This window comes from Cygnus atratus, chromosome 12, assembly GCF_013377495.2.
Source record: "Cygnus atratus isolate AKBS03 ecotype Queensland, Australia chromosome 12, CAtr_DNAZoo_HiC_assembly, whole genome shotgun sequence".
NCBI classification, from domain to species: domain Eukaryota; kingdom Metazoa; phylum Chordata; class Aves; order Anseriformes; family Anatidae; genus Cygnus; species Cygnus atratus.
Window position 1 is genome coordinate 11,916,988 of NC_066373.1, and position 12,639 is coordinate 11,929,626.

Here is a 12,639-nt window from a genome sequence, read left to right on the forward strand (position 1 = left end):
TAGGTGTTGTTTCCATGGCCCCAGGATGGCACGAGAAAGCTGTCCTTGGCAGCAATTCCCTTGAACCCGGATGCATAGCTACAAAATATAACAAGAGGGGTATTTTAGGCCATTCTCACATTCCTCCTTTTAGAAGACGGGCCACCCTAGCTTTACACAAATTCAAATGCAAACGCCCATTGGCACAGAGAAAAAGTGAGGGACAGGATGTGCACATGATTTCCTTGGTGTGCAGACCAATTGCAACCTCACTAGAACTGATAATACTTTCATCCCAAAAGTTTTCATTGACAAAAGCACTACCTTAGAAATCAAAATGGGCTGGTATGGACAGAAAACAATGAATGAATTGGAAATATTCTTGTACTCGCACAATACTTTGGATTTGAATAGAACAGTTGAGTACTCTTAGTAGCCAAAGATGCTGTTGCCAAAGGGGTACTTTTGGCTAGGTGGAAACAACACTTCCAAAGCCCTGGAATGCAGCTGTGAAGGTACTTGCACACTGGCGATGTTCTTCCTTGAGACTCATGCCACCACAACCCTCTCTGAAGAAATCCTTCAGCATTGGCAACCATGACCAAAAAGGCAAAGGCAGAACTATAGCAATAAGCCACCGGTCAAACAACTGCCATAAACTCACCAGAACCTCTCAGCCATGGCCAGGAAAAGCAGCACTATCCAAGTCAGGAGTAGGTATTGCCAGGTAGAGAGTGCTTCAGTTTGAGGAAGTGTTTTAAACGACTGCCTTGAGGCTCCAGGAACCTTCGGGCCAGTGAAATGCCTGGCTTCCTCGGTCTTACCGCCCTCTCCTGACAGCTACAAATCGCTCTCCACAGCCAGCAAAGCCTGGCCTAATCCAAGCCTCCTGCTCAGGGGCTCCCTGCAGAACCCCCAGCCACTGGCCCTGCTGGGTGCCCTTCTCTGGTCCAGCGTCTGTGCCCTCCGCCTGGGCTCTGTGATGCGCTCGGTGGTGTCACAGAGCTGGCAGCAACCTCACAGTCTCACTCCTGCCCTTATCCCCTGGTGACAGCAGCCACAGAGGCCTCTGTTGCATGGAGGAGCATCTCCAGCGGATGGCACAGACACTTGTCTCTGGCCCCAGCATGCTGGATACCCTGGGACTGACACTGCACGGCTGCCTCTGCCTCGGCCCCAGCCTCAGCCTGCTCCTGGCGGCCTGGGCCACCCTGCACTGCTGCCACAGCACATGAGGCAAAGGCCACCAGGTATGAGGGAGGCTCCAGGCCAGCCCTTCTCAGGAAGCCTGGCAGGGCAGGGAGGCTGGCGGTTTGAGGGGATCCCAGTGCACCAAGGGATGGGACACGAGGCCTCTCGGTGAGCTCAGCTGGGGCCAGGCTCACTGGGGTGCTGCTTCTGCCAGCAGGTCTGTGCCAGGAGCCGAGGCAGGGGAAGGCGCATGAAGGACCATGACACAGATAGAGCTCTATTTGGCCCTGAAACTGATTCCTGCAGGTGCTGGGGTGCCCTAGGGCCCTTCTGCTGCCCAGGGCTGGGCAACGACAAAAAAAATCCCCACATGAGATTATCTTTCCAAACCAAACAGGAGCAAAGAGTAGGAAGCACGAAAACTGGACTCCCCGGTGCCTGCAAGGGAGGAATTTCTTGGCAGAGGCTGGGGCCAGGCAGGGAGGTGGCAGTGGGGCCAGGCCTCCCATTGCCATTCTGCTCCTTCCTTCCCAGACCAGGCCCAGGTTGTGCACGGAGGTCGGGGACATGCCATAATTTTACTAATTACATGCCTACTGTACAACTTAGCCCTGGCTGGAACTACTTTAACTGTACTTTTGCCGTATTAGGCTGTCATACCCTACCACATCCTGCCCCACAGCATGATATTCCCTGCTGCGTTGCTGCAGCACATCAGACGGCACCGTCCTTTGCAGCAGCCTCTGTCTCTGGCTGCCATCCGGCATCTCCAGAGTTTCACACAGCAGCTTTAGGGCCCTGTTCCACATTGCTGAGGCTCCGAGCAGCAGCAGCCAAGCCCATTCGAAGCTGCCCTGATCAAAATAGCCGGCTTTCATGGCCTGGCCCATGCCGGGTGCCCCACAACAGGAGAGGGGACAGTGCAGTCCGTCACAGCCAGCACGCTCTCCTGCCTCTGCTCCCGGTGTGTGCGAGGCCTCCCACCACACAGCTGTGATCGTATAGTGGTCAGTACTCTGCGTTGTGGCCGCAGCAACCTCGGTTCGAATCCGAGTCACAGCAATGGTTTTGCAGAGATTCGGGTGCGCACAAAGGCGCCTTTGAAAATGCAAGGGAGACATCTGCAGGGGAGCTCCAGCAGGTGTGTCAGCAAAGATGCTGTGGTCCAAGGGGGAGGTAGCGGCCCTGTGGTACTCCCTGCTCCTCAGGGTTTGTGGAGGTTTTACTTAGCTGAGCAGCTGAGCTCCACCACAATCTCTCTCTCTCTCCCCCTCCTCAAAGGAAAGGGGGGAGAAAATACAGTGAGAAGGGCTCAAGGGTTGAGATAAGGATAGGGAGATCACTCAACAATTATCATCACGGGCAAAGCAGACTTAGCACAGGAAGATTAATGTAATTTATTACCTACTACTAACACGCTAGAGCAGCAAGATAACTAAAAAAAACTAAAAATAAAATCAAAATACTTTTCTGCCGTCCTTCCACCATCTTCTACCTCCTCCCCCAAAGCGGCACAGGGGAAATAGGGAAAAAAGGGCTGCAGTCAGTCTGTAACGCTTTGTCTCCGTCTCTCCTTCACGGTCACTGTCTGCCCCTGCTCCACATGGGGTCCCTCCCACAGGATGCCATCCTTCCCAAATCGATCCCACGTTGGCTTCCCACAGACAGCAGCTCTTCAAGAACTGCTGCAAACATGGGTCCGTACCACAGGGTCCATCCATCAGGAGCAAAGTGCTCTAAAGTGGGTCCCCCATGGGCAGCAGCTCCTGGGGGTTCTCTCGTGGGATCTCTCCTGTGGGGCTGCAGGGACAGCTTCCCCACACGCTGCCACAGCACTCCAACTGCTCCCTCTTCCCAGCACAGCTGGAGAATTCAGAGGCTCGTCCTGGAAATCACTCAGCTTTCCCCACTTTCCTTTCCCTCCTCCTGCCTCCCCATTGTGCCAGAAGGGCACCAGAAGAGGCAGTGGCCACCTGGCAGAGCAAAAGGAGCAGGGGGCAGCACCTTTCTGCCCTCCAGCTCAACTCTGGAGAGGCAAGAGAGCTTTCTGCTGCCTGCCAGCCAAGGGGAGAGACGGGGCCAGAAGGATCTGCCCCGGCGACCACGACCACGGGCAGCTGGTGCAGGGAGCATGGCTGGCTGGCGGGGAACTGCTGAGAAGCCCCCCCCAGCATGTCCCAACAATGACGCCTGCAGGGACTGTGGAGAGGACCCACACTGGAGCAGGATCTCCTGACAGGAGCTGCCGCCTGCGGAGAGGATCCGCCTCTGCCCTCTGAGGAGAGGCCGGGGCTGCAACAGTATTTTTTTCTGTTTCTTATATCTGCTCTCACAGAGGTGTCTCCCTTCCCTCCACTTTTTGAAGGGAAGCCCTTCAAAACTCACCTGAACCTGTTCTTGTGTGACATGATTTAGGTGTTCCTACTCCGGTAGGGGGATTGGACTAGATGATCTTTCATGGTCCCTTCCAATCCCTAACAGTCTGTGATTCCAGTGCGCGACCACCCTCTCAGTGAAGAACCTCTTCCTGATATCCAACCTGAACCTCCCTTGTCGCAGCTTGACACCATTTCCTCGGGTCCTATCGCTGGTCACTAGAGAGAATAGATCACTGCCTGCCCCTCCACTCCCCCTCGTGAGGAAGCTGTAGGCTGCAATGATGTCTCCCCTCAGCCTCCTCTTGTCCAGGCTGAACAGACTGAGTGACCTCAGCTGCTCTTTGTACGTCTTCCCCTCTAGGCCCTTCACCATCTTTGTAGCCCTCCTCTGGACACTCTCCAACAGTTTCATGCCCTTTTTGTACTGTGGAGCCCAGAACTGCACACAGTACTCGAGGTGAGGCCGCACCAGCGCAGGGCAGAGTGGGACAATCCCTTCCCTCGACCGACTAGCGATGCCGTGCTTGATGCACCCCAGGGTACGGTTGGCCCTCCTGGCTGCCAGGGCACACTGCTGGCTCATGTTCAGCTTGCTGTCAACCACAACCCCCAGATCCCTCTCTGTGGGGCTGCTCTCCAGTGTCTTGTCTCCCAGTCTGTACGTATAGCCAGGGTTGCCCCGTCCCAGGTGCAGCACCGGGCACTTGCTCTTGTTAAACTTCATGTGGTTGGTGATCGCCCAGCTCTCCAGTTTGTCCAGATCTCTCTGCAAGGCCTTTCCACCCTCAATGGAGTCAACAGCTCTTCCTAGTTTAGTATTGTCAGCAAATTTACTCAAAACACCTTCTAGTCCTACAGCCGAATCATTTATGAAAACATTGAAAAGAATTGTCCCTAAAAAGGAGCCCTGGGGACCTCACTGGTGATTCGCCACCAGCCTGATATAACCCCATTTACCATAACCCTTTGAGGCCTACCCATCAGCCAATTGTTCACCCATCGTATTTTTATCTAGCAGTATGCTGGACATTTTGTCCAGTAGGATCCTATGAGAAACCGTACCAAAAGCTTTACTGAAATCCAGAAAGATTATATCAGCTGTCTTCCCTTGGTCAACTAGATGGGTAATCTTATAAAATGAAATTAAATTTGTTAAGCAGGACACACCCCTCATGAACCCACGTTGGCTGTGACCTATGACTGCATTGTCCCCCAGGTGCATTTCAATAACTCCCAGGATAATCTTCTCCCTAATTTTACCAGGCACTGACATGAGACTGACAGGCCTGTTGTTACCAGGGTCTTCTTTCTTCCCTTCTTGAAAATTGGTACATTTGCCAGCTTCCAGTCAACAGGGACCTCTCCAGATTCCCAAGACCATTGAAAGATAATTGAGAGAGTTCCAGTGATGATGTCAACCAGCCCTCTGAGCACCCTGGGATGAATCCCATCCAGAACCATGGACTTGTATGGATCCAGGTGGAGCAGCAAATCCCACACACTTTCGGGGTTGGCTGGGAGTTTATTCCCACTGTGACAGTTCTCCAGCCCAGGGCACCTGGGGGTCACGAAGCCCATCATCAATATTGAAAGACCATGGTGGAGCAGTTTTTTTCCTACGGAACATTGAAGGGATTATGTTGGAGCAGATATTTACGCTGAGCATGCTGCCTGCACTGAGCAGCATAAGCTGTGAGGGACCGTCGAAACCTCCCCATCACTGTTTCTTCCAATTCCTATTTTCTTCTTCTTCCTATTGAATCCTAACAACCCTGGCGGAAGCACAGGAGGTTCAGTACATCTGTTTGGAAGGAGCTGGAGAAAATTAAACCCAAGCTCAGAGGCCCACGCCTGGGTCAGAGACATAGAGGCAAGCCCATTCCTGCAATGAACCTGATGGGGGGGGGTCTTCTGGCCTTCAAATAATTCACATGCACTCATTTGCTTTAAAGCAACTACTTGGGGTATCTACTAACAATTCTGATTGGACTGGGGACAGAATTAATTAGCTAGGGAAAAGGAGAAGTGAACATGTCCCTCAAAAAAACCTTGACAGGGAGATCAGATCTTGGCACATAAGGTTTTCTGAGTGAGGAGATGGCTGAAAAAAATCCATTAGCTCGGTTTTCTCTCCTGGAGAGGCCTTAATTACAACCTTTTGTTTTTAAATCCTGTCTAGGAGGTGGTGCGACCCTGGTGGCTTGTTCAGCTCGAGAGTCTGCACATTATAGATGTGGTGGGCGCTAGAAAGGGGAAGGTGGAAGAGCCTGAGGGGCAGGGGAGGTGGAGAGGCTGTAGAAAGGGGCTCAGAGGCTGTGTATTGGGTGTTTTCATCCTGCAGAACCCTTTTACAGAGGCAAAGTTGCATTAGAATCTGTGGAAAGATTAAAAAGGGGTTAGAAATAACTCAGACCTGTAAGGCAGGCTGGGAGATTATATCCTTCTTGGTTCTCTGCACTCCCAGCACAGGGCCGGCTACTGCAGCAAGGACTGTTGCACACAGCACCATCACCATCAGCACCGCCCAGGGCTGTTCCCACCTCTGCCCCATCCCTAAGGGACTCCTTGATCTGGCAAATGGGGCTTGCAACCTTGCTCTGCTGCCATCTGCCCCCAACACTGCCCTTCCCAGATCTCTGCACAGCCACCAGGCTGCCAGACCCAGTGGGCTGCCGACTATATCTTAGAAAATGAAGTCATCAGCACATTTGTTTTCTTCTCCTTTCTCCTTCCAGAGAAGCTGTGCAAACATGAGACGATCTTCAAGGAACTTTCTTTACACTTTTCTTCTCTGAGAAGTCCTGGCCTCCCACACTTCCACTCGCCACCATACCACATGGGTGCCCAGCAGGTCCTCACCCCCCAGCTCTCACAGACCACAGCTGTATCTTGCCCCCCCATGCACAGCTCTCTGCATAGAATCCAAACTTCTGTGGTGCTGCCTTCAGGGTCCTCTCTGGGGTCTGGGTCTGCTCTTTGGGGGTTTTGGCAGGGTTTATCCCATCTCCCTGCCCGCCTCATAGAAATGACCTCTCTGCACTGATGACCATAAGTCCTCCATCCCTCTGACCTTCTCATCTCAATCAAATCACCAGTGTAGGGGCCAGAGGCAACACTTGCTTTCCATTTGGGATCAGACCTAGACTCTCCTCAGGCCCCCTGGTGCCATTGCCCCATTTCTTCCCTTTCTCTGCAAGTCTCCCAAACCCACTAAAAGCATCTTCACCCACGCCCACACAGACACCCCCAGCTTCTGGGCCCCTTCTAACTCCGTCCTGTGTGTCTGTTCCTGCCTGACAAACTCTCATCCCATGCCATGCTGAATGCAGTGCCCTCTGTAACAGCATAGCAGAAAGCACATGGCCAGGATGGTTGGGGAGGCAGGTTTGGAGGAGATTCATTAATCGATGTTTTGTTTAAGAGTTACACTCTGAATCCAGGCAAATCAGTAAGTGATCTACCTGTTCCTGCTGATTGTTGTTTGTTCCTCTTGATTGTTGTTTGTTCTTCTTGATTGTTGTTTGTCTCTCCTATTAGAAAATCATTTGAACGTGAAATCATTAGACCCCATGGCTTGCTTTTCTCAGCAAGTTCACAGAAAATTGTTCTTATCTACTTTCCTGGGTAAAGTGTAGTTCCCCCAAAGGCTCTTGACACCTCCCTTCAGTCTTGCAACTCTTCCACAGAAAGTGGAAGTGGCTGTTTTGGTCCACTGCTGCTTCTGCGTGTCACTGAATGTGCCCCTGTAATAAACCACATCTTAAGGAAATCCCCTCAATCCTGAGAACTGGCTTCTTAGAACATCCAAAATGTTTGGAACAGCAGTTCAAGTAGGTGGCATGCACAGGATAAATTGCAGCGCAGGAAGACCCCAGGCCACAGACGCCGTGCAGGACAGCACAAAGCAGCACGGAGGAAGAGCCCTCGCACAGCCACCATGCTCAGCACAAGACCAGTCCTGCTGCTCATGCTGCTCCTCACCTTCTCCCAGCACTGCACCACAGGTGAGGCACCTCGCGGGCTGCCAGCACCCTGCTCTCGCCAGCCACTGCTGGTGTCAGGGCTGGGGACCTGGCTGGGGGTGTTGCCCTGGGGAGGTCAGGGAAGAAAGCCCAGCGGGGACGGTGCTGTTGGCAGGAGGAGCGACCCCAAGGGCTCCTGGCTGGGAAAAGAGCTGCACGTCCCAGGGGTGCAGGGAAGGATGGGGACAGAACCCTGAGCTGGGTGGCCTCAGTAAAGCTGGCCCCAGGGCTGGCATGTGCTGGGTGGTAAAGTGCTGCCTCGGCAGCATGGGGTGAGCTGCGTTCTTGCTGGATGGCTAGGTCCCTCTGCGGAGGAGACCTCTCAGGCTGACTTAGGGAAATGCTGCAGTAACTGGGAGAAGATAATCATCTTCTTGGAAGCTCTTTCCCAGGGCTCAGCTAGATAATCAAGTGGGTTGAGGGGTCCTGCACTGGAGAGCACGTGCGGCTGTTTGCAGATTCCCAAAATACCTTGCAAGTTGTACCCCCACCTTGGAGACACACAAAACCTCACACCCCAGACCTAGCAGCCCAATGCCATTGTGCAATTTGGCAGCTGCTGCACACATTATGATGTGGACTGTAGGGTGCTGGATCCAGTGCCATTCCCCCCACCTTTGTCAGCATTTCGGAGTTCTGTGCATATCGCCATGAAGGGAAGCAAATCCCCGCCACGGGTGCACTGAGCTTTCTCTGGCCTGAAAGCTTCAACCCCCATGTGGGCTTCCATTTCCCCAGTGCAGTGCAAGGGAGCAGGAAGCTGCTAAGAAACTCCACAACCTCTGTCTTATATATCGTATGGTGTAGTTGTCTGACAAAGGACTTTGCCCAGTGCTGCTAACAGTTTTCACAAAATCCTTTCCTTTCCATTCACAGCACTCCCCACACCTACTGAATGCTGCTTCCATTATGCACAGAAAAATGTTCGGCTTGCAAATATACGGAGTTTCTATGAGACGCCCAAAATCTGCGCCTTACCTGCAATAGTGTAAGTATCCAGCACTCTCACTGCTTGGATTCGTCTCCTACCTTGTCACAGAATTGTGCCTGGGAACTAGAACAGCACTCCCCCATCCTGTCCTGCCCCAGAGACAGCTGAAAGATGGGTCCAGCTGGGATCACATTCCTGGGAGTACATCGAGGTTGGGGGAATGGAGGGGAAGTTGCACATAGAAAAGGAAGTGCTCACAGTTTGTTTTATCACCATCTTTTCTCACTTCTTGCTGCAGGATTGTGACTGCTTCTGGTTTCAAGGTCTGTACTGACCCTCAGAAGCCCTGGGTGAAGAAAGTGATAAATAAGCTTTGAAGAAAAAAATGAAATCCGCATTTTGCCATCCACAGTCAGACTCGCACCTCCAGCCCTCCTATCTCCAAATGGAGCAGAGAGCGCTCATTGTAGTTCTCCAGAAGGTTGTATGGCAGCGGGCACAGGCACTGCACATGGAGCCAGCCTGCGCCCCGAGGGAGGCCGGGCTTTGCAGCAGCATGGACCAGCTGGACACTGCATACCTTACGCTGTTACTGCCCTGCCAGGACACGCCCAGGGGAGGAAATAGTTATAATAAAGACTCATTTCCACAAGCTGCTGTTTGAGTTTTTCAGTTTTTCAGCCCAAGGAGCAAATCCTACAAGCTCAGAGCACAGTGTGACCAAAACACCTGCTTGGTACAGGCACGCGTTTCTGTGGGGTAGGAACTCTGCCTCTTCACATTGTGCATGGTTGGGAATGTGACAGTGGGGCCAGGCCTTGACTCATGTGTTAGGCTATGTCTTCATGGCATGCTCTCAGCCCCACACGCATTGCAGGTGCTCCAGTGTTGGATGGTCAGGAGCAGGGGGTTGAGGGAGAATATACTGATCTGCCAAATCCAGCTCCCTCACTGCCTTGTCAGCCTCTAAATACACTGGTGCTTAGTGCAAAACAGATGAGGAAGACTAAAAATAATGTCCACAGTACCAGTATGACGAGGACACGACCCACCTTTCAGCTGCTTTTTGTAGACGCTGGGCATACTCTGCAGGTAACACGAGCATGAGAATAGGTGCCTTGGCTGCAGACCCTGTCCAGGGCTGGGGAGGGGTGGGAGCAGCACAGGTGTCATTAAAAATCAAATTTATGTAGGTTCACAACAAGACTGGATTATTATGGGTGGGCAACACGATGCTCAAGAGAAAAAGCAGTTCTTGTCAGGGCAGGCATCTAATCACAATAATTTTGACCTGCAAAAAGAGCTGTGTAGCTCTTGCCAAGATGTGAAAATGTTGATGAAGGTCAGCAGATATCTAAGGAAGATTACAGGGCTGACACATCGCACCTTCTATGAGAAAGACAGCAATGAATGTGTGGGCTCTCTAGACCCCTTTCAGTAACTGTGCTGGCCTTTGCTCACCTGGCCATGTACTGACTTATGCTCCTTATATCCTAATGCCCTGGCACTCCTGCCTCTGCATGGTTATCACATGAGGAAACAGATATTAACCCCTCCCCACACTATAAAACGGCTCATGCACATGGTCCAAAAGGAAAATATTTAAATACATCATTCGTTGCAAGGTGTGGAACATCAAGTGGATGCACACTTCTTGGATGACTCTGCGACCACTGGGGGGGAGGGGGGACACCACCTACTTTTGAATCATGAAAAAAAATGCCCTCCCTGGCTGGGACAGCCTTCAGGTGCTTGCATTAGAGGATGCAGCACATGATGAACCATCTGAAGATTGGGGTTTCACATCAGATGTACACATGTGCACAAGTGAGTCACTCTGACAATGTCACAGCGGAGCCACCTCGAGCGCGGCTTCCCCTCAGCTCCCCACGGAGAAGCAGCAGGCGGCTCCTCCCTGCAGAAACCCTGCGGCACCATAACCCACAGCCCTGCCTGCAGCTGCCAGGTCACCGGCAGAGTCATAGGACGGCGTGGGTCGGAAGGGACCTTAAAGATCTTACAGTTCCAACCCCCCTTGCCATGGGCAGGGATGCCACCCACTAGAAAGATGACATCTTTACAGTCTGTCAGCCCACTGAGGAAAACTCCACACCCAAATTGCCAGACCTCCTAAATTCTCTGTGGTAGCTCTTGCCAGCAAGCCAACCATCCAGACGCCACAGGAGACCCCTGTGGTATTCCCAGCTCTTCCAGGCCCCAGGGCTCCCAGCTTGGGGACTACTTATGTGAGGCATTCCTGCAGGTTCCTGCAGTCTAGGTGGGGGTACGGCTGTTTAAAAGTTAAAATTATTGCTCTAAATGCAATCAAAAGAGGAGAGTGCCATTTTGAGGTGCTGGAGGACATCGAGGCTGCAGCGTGAAGTCAGATGGTGATGCCTGTAAGGAGATTGTGATGGGGCAGTGGTCCCTCATCAGGAAGAAGAGGGCAACAGAACCCAGGCCCTGCCTGAAGATGGTCTATAACAAAAGGGCACAAATACTTTTCACGGCCTCCCCCAGGGATTTGATCACAAGCATGTGCTGGGAAAACAAACAAACAAACAAACGAACAAAAAAACCTGCCACTACTCTGGCAGGGTCTAGCAACTGTGGCAGAAGTTATGCTGTAAAAGGTTTTGGAGAATGACCATCATGTGCTTTCTGCTATACTGAGAAAATGGTGGCACGCTGCTTATGTCAGCAGCTGCTGTACTTGAACTGCCCTGTACATATCCTGGTATCAAACCTGGGTAGGACTTACCTGAAAGTCCTAGTGGCAACTGCTTATTGCCCTCTAATGCACATGAGGGGCAGCTGTGCCTGAGCTAAGAGCCTTCTATGACTGCAAGGGACCCGCGTAATGACAAGCACACCTTTCTGCTGCTGTCTGCTCACCTCTGGACAGGGAAATCCGATCCTGGAGCCAAGAAGTCCCAGAAGTTCCTGCAAACACTGAGTTTTTCATGCACCAGGGGGCTCTGCTGTCCTTCCCGGGGCAGTCGGCTGAAGCTCAGCATCACCCTGACCACTTGACTTGTGAATGGCCACAGTGGAAGGAAACCCACCAGCCCAGCACCAGCCCACCACACCTTTAGCCCATAAGAGCTAAGAAATCACAGAAAGGAAGCACGACCCCACTGCCTTATGCACAGAGCTCATCCGCCTGGTGCCAGGGCTGGTATCCCCCACGCCACGGGGTGTCCCTGCGCTAACCACCCCACTGTGCTGCCCAGGGGCTGCCCACAGGCAGGACAGCTCCCCTCAGGCAGGGCCGGACCCCAGCCCACATCTCGGCGCTCACAGGCTGCTGCCTGTGCACCTGGGCTGGCTCGGCCGCTTGTCTTCACCAGCACAACTCCAGGTGTCCAAAGCAAGCAGAGACTCACAAAGCACACGGCTCCACACTAGCTCTTGCACATGGATGTGTATTTTAATAAAAATAATTCTGTCAATATACAGCAGAACGTTGATTTCTTTACCATATTTCCAGTATATTTTCATAGGCTTTTCTCAGTTAAAATCCCCCCTCCCCCTTTGAAGTTTTCATGCGAAGCATCAGATAACTTAATTCACAAATACTAAGCTTAGACTGAACCAATGTGCACAATTTGTGTAATGTCCATTTAGCTGATGGTGTACCAAAGAGGAGAAAACCCCCTCAAAAGGCGATGAAAAGTCTGGAGCGGCAGAGGGAGATCTGCTCTGTCGCAGCCCAATTGCGGCTTTTTGTCCAGGGCTGATGGGAAGCCTGCAAAGACCTCATTCCCCACGCTCCAGCTGAGCATTTCATACCTGAGTTTTGAGCAACCAGCAGAAGAGAGTTAACTGTGTCATGGGCAGGTCCTTGGGCTTGCACCGCTGAATGGATTGGATTGTGTGCAGGAGCTTCAGGTGCCGGCAGCCTCCTCCTGCCCCCCTGGCTGGAGAGCCACAAAGAGTGTGCACAGGTGGGACCGAGAGAGAAAATCCCAATCGAACGCCTGTGCAGAGTACTTAGTCTGAAAAAGTCACCACACTTCTATGTTTAAAATTTTCTTAAAAATCCTGATTATCCCCAGAGCCGCTGTTGCTTCTCCTTCTCAATGCCTGAACCTCTGAGAAGCCCAGCATGCAGAAGCCCCTGTGCTTCTTCGTGGAG

At 52.3% G+C, this 12,639-nt stretch overlaps 1 non-coding gene across 1 annotated transcript; it reads left to right on the forward strand.

The window, feature by feature from the left end:
- Nucleotides 1-2,160: 2,160 nt before the first annotated feature.
- On the forward strand, nt 2,161-2,232 carry TRNAH-GUG (transfer RNA histidin (anticodon GUG)). Its single transcript has one exon. It is a non-coding gene; the product is annotated as a tRNA-His (tRNA).
- Nucleotides 2,233-12,639: the final 10,407 nt, after the last annotated feature.